Genomic DNA, 16,221 nt, shown 5'->3' with positions numbered 1-16,221 from the left:
ACCCTGCTGGCACCTTGACCTTGGACTTTTTCAGCCTCCATAGCTGTGACCCCTACATCTCTGTTGTTTAAGCCACCTAGTCTGTGGTCCTTTGTGATGACAGCCGTAGCAGACTAATACAGTCCCTAAGACCAGCATCTGTTGTTCCATCATGGACACCATCGTCCCCCGTTACTGGCTGATCAGCTGCGGGTTGCCTCTCTGACGCAAGTATCTGGGCTCCTGGCTTGCTGCTCCGTTCCTTCTTCTCAGAGTCTGTGTCCTCAGTCAGCTTGGGTCTGGGGTACGGGGAAAGAGATGCATCTGTACAGCTGCAGAATCCTGGTATGAGCTCAGGAGAGCCTCTAAGAGCAGCTGTGCCAACAAGAGCAGGAACCGGCTGGGTGTGGTGGCTCACACCTGTAATCCTAGCACTTTGGGAGGCCAAGGCGGGAGGATTGCTTGAACTCAGGGGCTTGAGACCAGTCTGGGCAACCTAGCAAGGGCCCATGTCTGCAAAAAAAATGAGCAAAAAGTAACTGGACATCATGGCGCCTGCCTGTAGTGCCACTGGGGTGGGAGGAGCTGAGGCAGGAGAATTGCTTGAGCCTGGGAAGTTGAGGTTGCAGTGAGCCCTGATTGTGCCACCACCCTCCAGCCTGGGCGACAGAGTAAGGCCCTGTCTCAGAAAAAAACCCAACTGAATAAGAAAACAAGGCCAGGCGCGGTGGCTCATGCTTGTCATCCCAGCACTTTGGGAGGCCGAGGCAGGTGGATCACAAGGTCAGGATATCGAGACCACGGTAAAACCCCGTCTCTACTAAAAATACAAAAAATTAGCCGGGTGCGGTGGCGGGCGCCTGTAGTCCCAGCTACTCAGGAGGTTGAGGCAGGAGAATAACGTGAACCCGGGAGGCGGAGCTTGCAGTGAGCCGAGATCGCGCCACTGCACTCCAGCCTGGGGGACAGAGCGAGACTCCGTCTCAAAAAAAGAAAACAAAAGCAGGGCCCCCGCTTTGAGAGGAAGCCCCAGCCTCTGTCTACTTGAACCCCTCCAGTGATGGGGGGCTTACTGCCTGTTCCTTTGTTTGTGGGACCTACCCCTGGGAACACTCCATGCCTTGTGTGCTTGGGGAACCAGCCTTTCCAGCACAACCTGTCAGTCAGAATGTTGATCTGCTTCTTTCTGTCCGTCCCAGAGATAGCTCTGAGCAGGCTGGTGAATGTGGCGATGAGGTGTGAACAAGACACTGTAAGAATCCAGCTCGATGTGGGGAGGACGAGAGTAGCAGAGGAGGGCATTTTTTTCTTTTTTTTGAGATGGAGTCTTGCTCTGTCGCCCAGGCTAGAGTGCAGTTGTGCCATCTCGGCTCACTCCAACCTCCACCTCCAGGGCTCAAGCGATCCAGAAGAGGGCATTTTAATGCATTCATATATTCACTAAACATATATTTTTGAGCTCCTGCATGGGCTGGTTGCTGTCCTAGGTACCGAGAGCCCAGCAATGAACAAGATATGGAAAGATCTTGCCCTCCTAAAGCTGCACCCACGGTCTGGTGCAGTGTTCACACCTGCAATCTCAGCGGTTTGGGAGGCCGAGGCAGGGTGATCGCTTGAGCCTAGGAGTTCGAGACCAGCCTGGGCAACGTAGTGTGAGACCCCGTCTCTTATTTTTATTTATTTATTTATTTTGAGACACAGTTTCACGCTCTCGCCCAGGCTAGAGTGCAGTAGCGTGATTTCAGCTCACTGTGACCTCCACCTCCTGGGTTCAAGCAATTCTTGTGCCTCAGCCTCTCCAGTAGCTGGGATTACAGGTGCCTGCCACCACACCCAGCTATTTTTTTTTTTTTTTTTTTTTTTGGTATTTTTAGTAGAGACAGGGTTTTGCCATGCTGATCTTGAACTCCTGATCTCAGGTGATCCACCCGCCTCGGCCTCCGAAAGTGCTGGGATTACAGGCATGAGCCACCGCACCTGGCCTCGTCGCTATTTTTATTTTATTTTATTTTATTTTTTATTTTGTTTTGTTTTGTTTGAGACGCAGTTTCACTCTGCTGCCCAGGCTGGAGTGCAGTGGCGTGATCTCAGCTCACTGCGGCCTCCGCCTCCTGGGTTCAAGCGATTTTCCTGCCTCAGCCTCCCGAGTAGCTGGGATTACAGGCATGTGCCACCACGCCCGGCTAATTTTTGTATTTTTAGTAGAAATGGGGTTTCACCATGTTGGCCAGGCTGGTCTCGAACTCCTGACTGCAGGTGATCGCCACCGCCAGCTTCGGCCTCCCAAAGTGCTGGGATTACAGGCGTGGGCCACTGTGCCCAGCCTGTCTCTATTTTTTAAAAAATGTTTAAATAAAAAAGTTGTACCCAGTGAGAGGAAGGGCATTCTAGGAACCCGGCATGGCACGTGTGAAGGCCTGGATATGTGACCTAGTGGATATGAGTGTGGGTGGGTGTCTGTGGCTTTCAGCCAGAATTTGATGACTAACATGCGGTTCCCTTTCTGGAAGCAGCAGAAGAAAAGAACCGATGTTGAGGCCAGGCACGGTGGCTCACACCTGTAATCCCAACACTTTGGGAGGCCGAGGCAGGATGATCAGTGGAGCCCCAGAGTTGGAGACCAGCCTGGTAAAACCCTGTCTCTATAAAAAATACAAAAATTAGCCGGGTGCAGTGTCTGTAATCCCAGCTACTCAGGAGGCTGAGGTGGGAGGATTGCTTGACCCCCAGGAGTTTGAGGCTGCAGTGAGCTGTGATCGTGCCACTGCATTACAGCCTGGGCAGCACAGCAAGACCCTGTCGCAAAAATAAATAAATAAGTAAATAAATAAATAAATAGTAAAGACCCTGCCTTGAAGGCTAATTAGTGACTGTCCTCACCCCTGGGCCACCAAATTAGTTCTGTTCCTCCTCCACCCTCCCTGCCCCTTGTAGTGTGCTGGGCTGCCCCTCAGGGGCATAGTGTGCTCATGGCCTGCTGGGTTCGTCTTTTCTCCAAGACACCACACCCTGGAGTGGACCCTGATTTGCACCCCGTCCCCTCTGGCTGGGGCGGCTTATGCCACTCAGGGACCAGGCCTGAACCTCAGTGGGCTCAGCCTCTTCCCCAACCCTTGCCTGCAGGAGAAGGTATAGGAGTGAGAGAGTAGCACCCTGGGGTGCTGACTTGAGGCCTTCTTCTTCTTCGTTTTTTTTTTTTTTTTTTTTTTTTTTTTTGAGGCAGAGTTTTGCTCTTGTCACCCAGGCTGAAGTGCAATGGCGCAATCTTGGCTCACCGCATCCTCCACCTCCCGAGTTCAAGCAATTCTCCTGCCTCAGCCTCCCAAGTACCTAGATTATAGGCATGCACCACCATGCCCAGCTAATTTGTATTTTTAGTAGAGACGGTGTTTCTCCATGTTGGTCAGGCTGGTCTCAAACTCCTGACCTCAGGTGATCCACCCGCCTCAGCCTCCCAAAGTGCTGGGATTGCAGGCATGAGCCACTCTGCCCAGCTTTTTAATTTTTTTTTTAACAGAGTTTTGCTCTTGTTGCCCAGGTTGGAGTACAGTGCTGTGATCTCAGCTCACTGCAACCTCCACCTCCTGGGTTCAAGCGATTCTCCTGCCTCAGCCTCCCTAGTAGCTGGGATTATAGGCGCGCGCCACCACGCCCAGCTAATTTTTGAATTTTTAGTAGAGCTGGGGTTTTGCCAATTTGGCCAGGCTGGTCTCGAACTCCTGACCTCAAATGATTCGCCCGCCTTGGCCTCCCAAAGTGCTGTGATTACAGGCATGAGCTTCCGCGCCCGGCCTCTTCCCACCTTTCGTAGTCTCTGGCGTCTATTACTCCCCTCTGTATTTTCATGTATACGCATTGTTTAGCTCCCACTTATAAGTACCATCATGTGGTATTTGATTTTCTGAGTTGTTTCGCTAGGGATAATGGCTCCCAGTTCCATCCATGTTGCTGAAACAGACATGATTTCATTCTTTTTGATGGCTGAGTGGTATTCTGTGGTAGACATATACCACATTTTCTTTATCCAGTCCTCCCCTGACGGACACATGTGTTGATTCCATATCTTTGCTCTCATGAATTGTGCTGTGATCAACATACCAGTGCAGGTATCCTTTGGACAGAATGAATCATTTTCCTTTGGGTAGATGGCAATTAGTAGGATTGCTGGATAGAAGGCCCATTCTATGTTCAGTTCTTTGAGAAATCTCTGCACCGTTTCCCATAAAGGTACTAATTTGCATTCTTACCAACAGTGTATAAGCGTTCCCTTTTCTCCACATCCTCTCCGACATGCATTGTTTTCAGGCTTTTGAATAATAGCCAGTCTGACTGGCGTAAGATGGTATCTCATTGTGATTTTAATTTGCATGTTCTGATGATCCGTGATGCTGAGCATTTTTTATATGGTTCTTGGCCGCTTGTATGTCTTCTTTTGTATGCACTGTTTTTATGTCCGACTTCTTTCACTCAAGATTGTAATTGCGAGGTTGTTACATATCATTGCATGCAGTTGGCATTCGTTCATTCTCATTGCTGTATGTTATTCTACTATGCGAACAAACCACAACTTGTTTGCTTTTATTATTATTATTATTATTGAGACAGAGTCTCGCTCTTGTCTCCAGGCTGAAGTGCAATAGCATGATCTCGACTCACTGCAACCTCCACCTCCAGCGTTCAAGCAATTCTCCTGCCTCAGCCTCCCGAGTAGCTGGGATTACAGGCACCCACCACAATGCCCGGGTAATTTTTTTTTTTTTTTTTTGTATTTTTGGTAGAGACGGGGTTTCACAATGTTGGCCAGGCTGGTCTGAAACTCCTGACCTCAGGTGATCTGCCCACCTCGGCCTCCCGAAGTGCTGGGATTACAGGCATGAGCCACTGTGCCCAGCTTTTTTTTTTTTTTTTTTTTTTTTTGAGACAGAGTCTTGCTCTGTTGCTAAGACTGGAGTGCACTGGCGTGATCTCAGCTCACTGCAGCCTCTACCTCGTGGGTTCAAGTGATCCTCCTGCCTCAGGCTCCCAAATAGCTAGGATTACAGGTGCCTGCCACCACGCCAGGCTAATTTTTGTATTTTTAGTAGAGATGGGGTTTCAACATGTTGGCCAAGCTGGTCTCGAACTGCTGGCCTCAAGTGATCCACCCGCTTTGACCTCCCAAAGTGCCGGGATAACAGGCGTGAGCCACCATGCCTGGCCTTATTGACTCATTCTAATGGTGATGGATGTGTGGGTTATTTTCGGTGTTGGACCTTTTTTTATGGCTGGTGGTTCTGAGCATGCCAACTCTCTGTGTGTCCAGCTCTCACAAGACAGGCTGGGCGTTCCCAGGGCCCTGTGGTCCCCAGGCTGTTGGTAGGGCAAGGAAGATGCCTCCTTTATTTATTTATTTTTTTTTTTGAGACGGAGTCTCGCTCTGTTGCCCAGGCTGGAGTGCAGTGGCTGGATCTCAGCTCACTGCAAGCTCCGCCTCCCGGGTTTACGCCATTCTCCTGCCTCAGCCTCCCGAGTAGCTGGGACTACAGGCGCCCGCCACCTCGCCCGGCTAGTTTTTTTTGTATTTTTTTTAGTAGAGACGAGGTTTCACCGTGTTAACCAGGATGGTCTCGATCTTCCGACCTCGTGATCCGCCCGTCTCGGCCTCCCAAAGTGCTGGGATTACAGGCTTGAGCCACCGCGCCCGGCCGCCTCCTTTATTTTTAACTTTTTTTTATTTTTTAAATTTTTTTGAAACAGAGTCTTACTCTGTCACCCAGGCTGGAGTGCAATGGCATGATATCGGCTCACTGCAACCTCCGCCTCCCTGGTTCAAGCGATTCTCCTGCCTCAGCCTCCCAAGTAGCTGGGATTACAGGTGCACACCACCACGCCCGATTAATTTTTGTATTTTCGTAGAGATGGGGTTTCACCGTGTTGGTCAGCTGGTCTTGAACTCCTGACCTCAGGTGATCTGCACACCTCAGCCTCCCAAAATGCTGGGATTACAGGCGTGAGCCACCACCCCTGACCAGAAGATGCCTTCTCTACAACTGAGGAACCGCAGCCCTGAGCTCGGACATAGTGAGAATGGTAGTGTGTGGGACCAGAACCCGGGCTTCTAGACTCAACCCTTGCTTGTCTCCCAGCTGCAGCTGCCAGAGAAGTTGGGGTTTGACTGGGGCACTTGGCCTAGGTCTGTCCTGCCCTGCTCAGCCCAGGAACGCCGAGCCTTGCGCTGTGTAAACGTGGTCCTCACTATATACTGTGGTCTTGCCAGTTTCATCTCCCTCCCTCCTGTTTGAAGCCACGTGGGCTTGTGGAGCCTGGGTTCTGGCCCCAGATCTGCTGTGATGCTGGGGCAAGGCTCCATCCCCACGCTGGCTCTCGGCTGTCCCCACTATCTGGATGGCCACCAGGCCAATGGTTGTTCTCAGGGCAGCTCAGGATTTATCCCCACCCCGTTCTTCTTGGGGCTCCCCCGTACCCGCACTGCTGGCCAGCAACTGTGTGAGTGTTGCCTGCACAGCTGGGGCTGCAGCTCCCTGCGGGCCTGGCAGAGCAAGTGGGAGAAGGCTGACCAAGTATGGGTGGAGACAGCAGCACAGACAGCCGGGCACCCTCCCATCGGCTCTCCCAGACCCGAGGGATAGTGTATATAAGGCTCAGAGCTTTGGCTTCCGCCTGAGAGCCTGCAAGACTCACAGGGAAGGGGCCGTCCAGCCCTGCCCTCTGCTTGCTCTGGCCAGGGAGGATGTGGAGACTCTAGCTTCACCACTGGGTGACCTAAGTCAAGCTTCTCAGATTCCCTGAGACTTGGGCAAATGCAAACAAAGCCGCGTGGGCTAGATGGGCAGTGGGGCCCGTGGAGCAGGTGAGGTGCCAGCCTGGAGTGGTGTCACACCCAGGACCCCCCACTGGATTCTGCATGCTGCAGGATTGGGGTGGGACTGGCATTCTAGTGCATGTGTGGGCATTGGGGTGCCTGGTAGGGCAGGACTTGGGGAGCCCCCTTCGTGCTCAGAGCAGGGCTCACCATTGGCTCAGAAAGCCTGGCCTAGCAGTCAGCATTTGGGGTCCTCTCTGTTGGGGGCTTGCCTCTTGGTGGGTGTGCAGTGGAGATAATGTTTCCTTCTCCCTCCCCTTGTGTCTCTTATCTTTTTTTTTTTTTTTTTTTTTTTTTAATAAATAGGGTCTTAGGCCAGGTGCGGTGGCTCATGCCTGTAATTCCACCACTTTAGGAGGTGAAGGCGGGTGGATCACCTGAGGTCAGGAGTTCGAGACCAACCTGGCCAACATGGTGAAACCCCGTCTCTATTAAAAATACAAAAATTAGCCAGGTGTGGTGGCGCACTCCTGTAGCCTCAGCTACTTGGGAGGCTGAGGCACTAGAATCGCTTGAACCCGGGAGGCAGAGGTTGCAGTGAGCCGAGATCATGCCACTGCACTCCAGCATGGGTGAGAGAATGAGACTCAGTCTGAAAAGAAAAAGAGTCTTGCTCTGTGGCCCAGGATGGGATTCAGTGGGACAATCATAGCTCACAGCTCACTGCAGCCTCAAACTTCTGGGCTCAAGCAATCCTCCCGCCTTAGCCTCCTAAGTAGCTGGGACTACAGGTGTTTGTCACCATGCCTGGTAATTTTTTTTTTTTTAATTTTAATTTTTTAGGAGGTGAGGTCTCACTGTGTTGTCCAGGCTGGTCTTGAACTCCTGGCCTCAAGTGATCCTCTTGCCTTGGCATCCCAGAGTGCTAGGATTGCAGGCGTGAACCACCGTACCTAGCCTATCTTTATTTTTCTTTAAAAAAATGATTAAGAAGCCAGGCACGGTGGCTCACGCCTGTAATCCCAGCACTTTGGGAGGCCAACGCAGGCGGATCACCTGAGGTCAGGAGTTCAAGACCAGCCTGGCCAACATGGTGAAACCCCATTTCTTTTTTTTTTTTTTTTTTTTTTTTTGAGACTGAGTCTGTCGCCCAGGCTGGAGTGCAGTGGCCGGATCTCAGCTCACTGCAAGCTCCGCCTCCCGGGTTTACGCCATTCTCCTGCCTCAGCCTCCGGAGTAGCTGGGGCCACAGGCGCCCGCCACCTCGCCCGGCTAGTTTTTTGTATTTTTTTTTTTTAGTAGAGACGGGGTTTCACCGTGTTAGCCAGGATGGTCTCGATCTCCTGACCTTGTGATCCGCCCATCTCAGCCTCCCAAAGTGCTGGGATTACAGGCTTGAGCCACCGCGCCCGGCTGAAACCCCATTTCTACAAAAATATAAAAATTACCTGAGCATGATGGCAGGTGCCTGTAATCCCAGCTACTCGGGAGGCTGAGGCAGGAGAATCGCTTGAACCCACGAGGTGGAGGTTGCAGTAAGCTGAGATCACACCATTGCACTCCAACCTGGACAACAGAGGGAGACTCTGACTCAAAAAAAAAAAAAAAAAGATTAAGAAATTTGTTAGATATTCAGAGGAATAGACAGTATACATTGAACATCCATGTGCATCCCATAGGGCTAGGAAACAAACCTTAGAAATATAACAAAGGCTGGGCATGGTGGCTAATGCCTGTAATCCCAGCACTCTGGGAGGCTGAGCCAAGAGGATCGCTTGAAGCCAGGAGTTCAAGACTAGCCTGGGCAACATAGTGAGATCTTGTCTCTACAAAAATTAACCGGATATGGTGGCATACACCTGTGGTTCCAACTACTTGGGAGGTTAAGGAGGGAGGATCACTTGAGTCCAGGAGTTCGAGGCTGCAATGAGCTATGATTGCGTCACTGCACTCCAGCCTGGGCGACAGAGGGAGACCCTGTCTCCAAAAATAAATGAATAAATAAACAAATAAAGTCCCCAGTTACCCCACCCCAGTCCCTTCCCACCACCAAACCACCCCTCCCTGTTCTTACAATGGAGTTCATCCTGTAGGTGCCTCCAGGGCAGGCAGGCCAGTTGCCAGGGAGGGCCCTCTAGGGTAACACCTGTCCCTCCAGTGTACACTCACGTCCCCTGTGCAGACCAGGGGCTCTGCCATCTGCGCCTACCCACCCACTGCTCTGCCCCCTCTCCAACACTTGGCATTGCCAGGCCTTTTGACTTGCCCATTGGATGGGGCACCCTGGGTTTGCCTTTTCCTGGGGAGGCGCAGTGGCTCTCTGTCTCTCAGCTGGTGGGTTGTGCAGCCTGGCCTCCCCCACAAAGGCTGGTCCCATTCCTGCCCACCTATCGTTGGGTGCCCTCAGGTTGGTGCCCTGTGGTTCCTTTAAGTTCTCTGCTGCAGCCCCTACCTTCCCCCGCCTCCCTCCCTGCGTTCCCTCTCTGTCCCAGATCAGGCCACATTTTGTTTGTTTTTGAGATGGAATCTCACTTTGTCGCCCAGGCTGGTGCCCAGGCAATGGCACCATCTTGGCTCACTGCAACCTCCACCTCCTGGGTTCAAGTGATTCTCCTGCCTCAGTCTCCCAAGTAGCTGGGATTACAGGCGCCTGCCACCACGCCCAGCTAATCTTTCCATTTTTAGTAGAGATGGGGTTTCGCCATGTTGGCCAGGCTGGTCTTGAACTCCTGACCTCAGGTGATCCTCCCATCTTGGCCTCCCAAAGTGCTGGGATTACTGACATGAGCCACCACGCCCGGCCACATTTTGGGGGTCTGCTTCCATCTCAGCAGCCCCCAGCGGGCCTCTCTCCCTGCACCCCAACCTTACTGCCCCCGCTGGCAGTTCACCATCATCCTCAGCTCCCAGAGTGGTCTTGCTGGCGTGCTTGTCTGATTGTGGGGGACCCCTGGTTTGGAGTCTTTCTGTGGCCCCTCATCCCCTCAGCCTGATTGCTGGGGCACGTCGGGGAGAGCCTGCCTGTCTGTCACACTCTCTAGATGCCCCCCTGCATTCCAGCCTGACCAGATCCTTGGGTGTTGGGTGGACCTGGCAGAGAGTGGTCAGTTTCCCTTGCCGGATCCCAGACCCTCTGCCCCGCAGGTGCTCCCTGCCCAGGCTTCAGGTTACGGGGCCCTTGCTCCTCTGAGAGGTGCTGTTGTGCCTGGTGCCTTAGGGCTTGTGGCGTGTGGGTAGGGACTGTGCTGAGCCTACCTCTGGGGCCTGATTGTGGGGACTGTGGGTTACCCCTCAGGAAGTGTGGGCATGAGCTCCCCAGCTGCCGGAACCCCCGAGGGCCCTGGAGAGAGTGGGGTCTGGTGAAGACTGGATATGACCCACCCCAGCCAGCAGGAGTGTCCCTGCCAAGCACCTGCCCCTCCGGGAGTGAGCCACGTCCGGGGTCTCTGCAGGCGTGCCCACTTCCTGGCTCCCACCTCCCTCACCCCAGGACAAGGCTGGCCCGCCAAACCGAGACGGGCTTTCCACTGCTCCACTTGGCACCCGTCCCTCTCCGCCGGGGCCCTGATTGTCAGAGAGTTCCGAGGCTGCAGCCCGCCACCCCCGGGCAGCTGAAATGGAAGCCATGAAATGCAGCCGGGGCTTGTCTCCGGGAAACGGCAGAGGAGGGTGGCACAAAAGGGGGCCTGTTGGTCTGAATGCCACCCCGCCCTCGCCTGTCCATCCTGTGCACCAGGGCCTCCAGAGTAGTGACAGTCCCCTTCCTGAGCAGCCGGGCACACTCCTGGGGTGTCTTCTCTGCCTCACTCCCAGGAGGTGGTGATACTTGTACTCCATTTTACAGGTAATGAAACTGAGGCTCTCTCTGGGCCAAGGGCTCACAGCCACTCGGGGTAAGTCTGGGGTTTGGAGCTGGGACTGCGCCAGCCTTCCCCACCTCCCACATCGGCCACAGTGTGGCCAGAGGCCAATTTATCATCAAGTCCCAGCGTTTTCCAAGAATCCCTGTCTCTTCCTCTGTCCCACCAGCACAGCTGAGTCACACGAGGGCAGGTGGCCTCCCCCCTCTTCCCGTTCACCATTCTCCCCTCTCCCCTTCCGGGTGCTCCCTGGGGACAGGGGGGCTGCTCCCCCTCTGCACCCTTCTCCCCCTCCCACAGCGAGGGTGGCCGGGCCTGACTGAATGCCGCCTTGGTTCTCCTCTCCTGCCAGCTCTTTGGTTTCCTTTGTGAGCCGTGGCAGGCGGACGCTGTCCCCAGAGGCCAGGGGGCTCACAAATGTTATTCCAGGGCTGGGCTGGGCAGGATGGGAGGTAGGGAAGGGCCAGACCCGGGTCTGATTCCAGGACAGCCACTTAGCAGTGTGTGACTTTGAGTCCCTGAACTTCTCTGCACTCGGGAAGCTCGACCTGTCACAGGACCTCTGCCTTGTCCAGGGGCTGAGGACATGAGACCACATTCGTGCAATGCCTGGTAGACAGTAGATTCGTTTTTTGTTGTTGTTGTTGTTTTGTTTTTTTTTTTGAGACAGAGTCTCGATCTGTCGCCCAGGCTGGAGTGCAATGGCACCATCTCGGCTCACCACAACCTCTGCCTCCTGGGTTCAAGCGATTCTCCTGCCTCAGCCTCCTGAGTAGCTGGGACTAAAGGTGCCTGCCACCATGTCCAGCTAATTTTTTTTTTTTTGTATTTTTAGTAGAGTTGGGGTTTCACTATGTTGGCCAGGCTGGTCTCAAATGCCTGACCTCATGATCCGCCCGCCTCAGCCTCCCAAAGTGCTGGGATTACGGGCATGAGCCACCGCGCCTGGCAATGGTATGTTCTTCGTACTGGAGGCTGCTGGGGGGTTCGGGAGGGCCAGAGGGCAATTACGGGAGCGTTCCCTGGGAGGAGTGTTTCTGGGGATTTGTGGCCTGGAAGGCCTTTGTCCTCTGGGCCACTGTAGGTTTGCTGTCGTGGGAATTCCAGATCATGGCTCTGTGCCAGGCACCATGGCTCAGGCTGGGTTCCCAGAGAGGAGAGACTATGGCCCTGCCTGAAGTTACCTGTGAGCTCCCGGGTGGCATGACGAAGATAGACAAGAACAGCATACTCACTCCTCCTGGGCCCCACATGTGATCCTGAGGTCCTGGGAGACTTCCTGGAGGAGGTGGCATCAGGCTAGTTGTCAGTAGGTAATGCAAACAGATGAAGTGAAACAGGTGGGAGAAAAGGCACAGGCGGCCTCTGGGAGGTGGGACAGTGTCAGGCGGGTGGTAAGGACCTGCAGGGTCATCTGCAGGAGCCTCCAGTGCCAGGGACAGGGTTCTTATGCCTGGTCTCTGCCTCAGAGGGGATGCTGGCTGGTGGGGAGGCCAGACCAGCTGTGTGATGAGCTGGGCTGATCACCATGAGCCACTCAGACCTGAGTGCTATGTCCTAAGGAGGTGAGAATGGTGTCTTGGACTTCTCACCTCTTGGGTAAGTATCATTCATTCATTCATGATCTGGTTTGTTTATTTCTTTATTTTTATTTATTTATTTTTGAGATGGAGTCTTGCTCTTGTTGCCCAGGCTGGAGCGCAGTGGTGTGATCTCGGCTCACTGCAACCTCCGCCTCCCGAGTTCAAGTGATTCTCCTGCCTCAGCCTCCCAAGTAGCTGGAACTACAGGCATGTGCCATCACGCCCAGCTACTTTTTGTATTTTTAGTAGAGACGGGGTTTCACCACGTTAGCCAAGCTGGTCTCAAACTCCTGACCTCCAGTGATCTGCCTGCCTTGGCCTCCCAAAGTGCTGAGATTACAGGCGTGAGCCACCACGCCCAGCCCTTTAGAGACAGGGTCTCACTCTGTCTCCCAGGCTGGAGTGTGGTGGTGTGATCACAGCTCACTGCAGCCTCAACCTCCCAGGCTGAAGCAATCCTCCCACTTTAGCCTCCCCAGTAGCTGGGACTACAGGCACGCACCACCACACCTGGCTAAATTTTGTATTATTTTGTAGAGACAGATTTTCGCCATGTTGCCTGGGCTGGTCACAAACTCCTGAGCTCCAGCAATTGACCCACCTCTGCCTCCCAAAGTGCTGGGATTACAGGTGTAAGCCACTATGCCCTGCCTCTCCCATCCTAAGTGTATGGTTTGGGCCAGGCGCAGTGGCTCACGCCTGTAATCCCAGCACTTTGGGAGGCTGAGGTGGATGGGTCACCTGAGGTCAGGAGTTTGAGACCAACCTGGCCAACATGGTGAAACCCCGTCTCTACTAAAAATTAAGTGTATGGTTTGATGACTTCTAGTATAAACGCAGAGTTGTGCAACTATCACCACACCCCCGTTTTAGGACATTTCTACCACCCAGAAAGTTCTCTGTGCCCATTTGCAGCCAGTCTGTGTTTCCAGGCCTAGGCAACCACTGATCTGCATCCTGTGTGTACAATTTTGAAATTGCATATGAAGGGACTCATACAATATGGAGTCCTTCGTGTCTAGTTTCTTCTACTTAGCAAAATGTTTTAAACATTCGTCCGGCTGGGCGTGGTGGCTTACACCTGTAATCCTAGCACTTTGGGAGGCCGAGGCAGGTGAATCACCTGACATCAGGAGTCCGAGGCCAGCCTGGCCAACATAGTGAAACCCTGTCTCTATTAAAAATACAAAAAATTAGCTGGGTGTGGTGGCGGGCACCTGTAATCCCAGCTACTCTGGAGACCGAGGCAGGAGAATCGCTTGAACCCAGGAGATGGAGGTTCCAGTGAGCCAAGATCGCGCCATTGCACTCCAGCCTGGGTAACAGAGCGAGACTCCGTCTCAAAAGAGAAAAAAACAAAAGCATTCATCAACAACTACTGATGTTGCACACATCAGTAGTTCTTTATTGCTGAGAAATATTCTGTTATGTAGATAATACCACTTTGGGCCAGGCATCATGGCTCACACCTTTAATCCCAGCACTTTGGGAGGCTGAGGTGGGGGGAATTGCTTGAGTCCAGGAATTCAAGACCAGCTTGGGCAACGTAGTGAGACCCTGTCTCTACCAAAAAAAAAAAAAAAAAAAAAAAAAAAAAAATTTAGCCGGGCGTGATGGCACATGCCTGTAGTCCCAGCTACTGGGGAGGCTGAGGTGGGAGGATTGCTTGAGCCCAGGAGGTTGAGGCTGCAGTGAGCCATGATCACGCCACCACACTCCAGCCTGGGTGACAGAGACCTGTCTCTGTTCTAAAATAAAAATGAAGACTGGTCATGGCAGCTCACTCCTATAATCCCAGCACTTTGGTAGACTGAGGCAGGAGGATCCTTTGAGTCCAGGACTAGCTTCGGCAACATATTGAGGCTCCATCTGCAAAAAAATAAAAAGTTAGCTGGGCATGGTGGCACTTGCCTTTGGTCCTAGCTACCCAGGAAGCTGAGGTGGGAGGATCACTTGAACCCAGGAGTTTCCAGTCTGCAGTGAGCCATGATTGCACCACTGCACTCAGCCTGGGTGACAGAGTGAGACCCTGTCTGAAAAGTAAAAATAAAATAAAAAACAGCTGCCCTACTTTTGTTTGTACATGCACTGGTTGATGGAGATTTTACTTTGGTGCTGTTATGAGTAAAACTGGTATAAACACTTGCTTATAAAACTTTCTATGGACACATGTTTTTGCTTCTCTTGGGTGGTTGGGTTATATGGGAGGTATATTTTTAACTTTCTTTTTTTTTTTTTGAGACAAGGTCTCACTTTGTCATCCAGGCTAGAGTGCAGTGGCACAGTCTTGGCTCACTGAAATCTCTGCCTTATGGGTTCAAGCGATTATTGTGTCTCAGCCTCCCAAGTAGTTGGGATTATAAGCATGTGCCACCATGTCCTGCTAATTGTTTTTGGATTTTTGGTAGAGATGGGTTTTCGCCATGTTGCCCAGGCTGGTCTCCAACTCCTGGGCTCAAGTTATCCGCCTACCTCAAGCTCCTATTTTTAACTTTTTTTTTTTTTTTTTTGAGATGGAGTCTCCCTCTGTTGCCCAGGCTGGAGTGCTGGAGTACAGTGGTGCAATCTCGGCTCACTGCAAGCTCTGCCTCCCGGGTTCATGCCATCCTCCTGCCTCAGCCTCCCGAGTAGCTGGGACCACAGGCGCCTGCCACCACGCCTGGCTAATTTTTTGTATTTTTAGTAGAGACAGAGTTTCATCGTGTTAGCCAGGATGGTCTCGAACTCCTGACCTCGTGATCTGCCCACCTCGGCCTCCCAAAGTGCTGGGATTACAGGTGTGAGCCGCTGCACTCTGCCACTATTTTTAGCTTTTTAAGAAACTGCCCAACTGTTTTCCAGAGTGATTGTACCTTTTTTTTTTTTTTCTTTGAGACGGAGTCTCGCTCTGTCTCCCGGGCTGGAGTACAGTGGCCGGATCTCAGCTCACTGCAAGCTCTGCCTCCGGGGTTTACGCCATTCTCCTGCCTCAGCCTCCCGAGTAGCTGGGACTACAGGCGCCCGCCACCTCGCCCGGCTATTTTTTTTTTTTGTATTTTTTAGTAGAGACGGGGTTTCACCGGGTTAGCCAGGATGGTCTTGATCTCCTGACCTCGTGATCCGCCCGTCTCGACCTCCCAAAGTGCTGGGATTACAGGCTTGAGCCACCGCGCCCGGCCTGTACCATTTTTTATTTCCACCAATACTACGAGCATTGCAGTTGTTCTGCGTCCTCATCAGTCCTTGGTATTGTCAGCTTTAAAAACTTTTAGCCATTCCCTTTGGTGGGAAGTGGTATCTCTTGTGGTTTTGATCTGCATTGCCTGGATGAGTAATAATGTTAGTCATCTTTGCATGTGCTTATGGGCTCTTTGTATATCTTCTTTGGTGAAATGTGTATTCAAACCTTTCACCCATTTTTAACTGGGTTGTTGCCTTCTCAGTGAGTTGCAGAGTTCATTCTGTTTCCTGAATACCAGCCCTGGCTGGGCGTGGTGGCTCATGCCTGTAATCCCAGCACTTCCAGAGGCGGAGGCAGGAGGATTGCTTGAGCCCAGGAGTTTGAGACCAGCCTTGACAACGTAGCTAGACCCAGTCTCTATAAAAAAATGAAAAACAATTAGCCAGGTATGGTAGGGTGCACCTGTAGTCCTAGCTACCCAGGAGGCTGAGACAGGAGGATTGCTTGAGCCCAAAAGTTGGAGGCTGCAGTGAGCTATGATCATGTCACTGCACTCCAGCCTGGGCGATAGAGCAAGACCACATCTCAAAAATAAAAAATTAAAAAAAAAGAAAAAGAAAAAAAGAATGCAAGTATGGGCCGGGTGTGATGGTTCACACCTGTAATCTCAGCACTTTGGGAGGCCGAGGCAGGTGGATTTGAGGGCAGGAGTTCAAGACCAGCTTGGCCAACATGGTGAAACTCCATCTTTACTAAAAATACAAAAATTAGTCAATGGGATGGCAATGAGACACCTGTAGTCCCAGCTACTTGGGAGACTGAAATAGGAGAATCGCT

At 52.3% G+C, this 16,221-nt stretch overlaps 3 protein-coding genes across 6 annotated transcripts in view; 1 reads left to right on the top strand and 2 right to left on the bottom strand.

Annotated features, from left to right (window-relative positions):
- The window catches only part of ABHD11 (abhydrolase domain containing 11), a 997,569-nt gene that overhangs the window by 579,189 nt on the left and 402,159 nt on the right, over nt 1-16,221 (bottom strand). The gene's annotated exons all lie outside the window — the stretch shown is intronic.
- Nucleotides 1-16,221, top strand: part of CLIP2 (CAP-Gly domain containing linker protein 2) — a 113,056-nt gene that overhangs the window by 8,770 nt on the left and 88,065 nt on the right. The window contains exon 2 of one of the 4 annotated variants that reach the window (XM_050783645.1): nt 10,626-10,674. The exons of the other annotated variants lie outside the window; for them this stretch is intronic. The gene's annotated coding sequence lies outside the window, so the exon portion shown is untranslated. The remainder of the gene's footprint in view (nt 1-10,625; nt 10,675-16,221) is intronic. 4 annotated transcript variants of the gene reach the window in all.
- RFC2 (replication factor C subunit 2) overlaps nt 1-16,221 on the bottom strand; it is a 112,080-nt gene that overhangs the window by 69,953 nt on the left and 25,906 nt on the right. The window lies entirely within an intron of this gene.

The sequence above is a fragment of the Macaca thibetana genome, chromosome 3, assembly GCF_024542745.1.
Source record: "Macaca thibetana thibetana isolate TM-01 chromosome 3, ASM2454274v1, whole genome shotgun sequence".
Lineage (NCBI taxonomy): Eukaryota > Metazoa > Chordata > Mammalia > Primates > Cercopithecidae > Macaca > Macaca thibetana.
The sequence above is the reverse complement of the archived record's forward strand: the minus strand, read 5'-3'. Positions and strand labels throughout refer to the sequence as shown.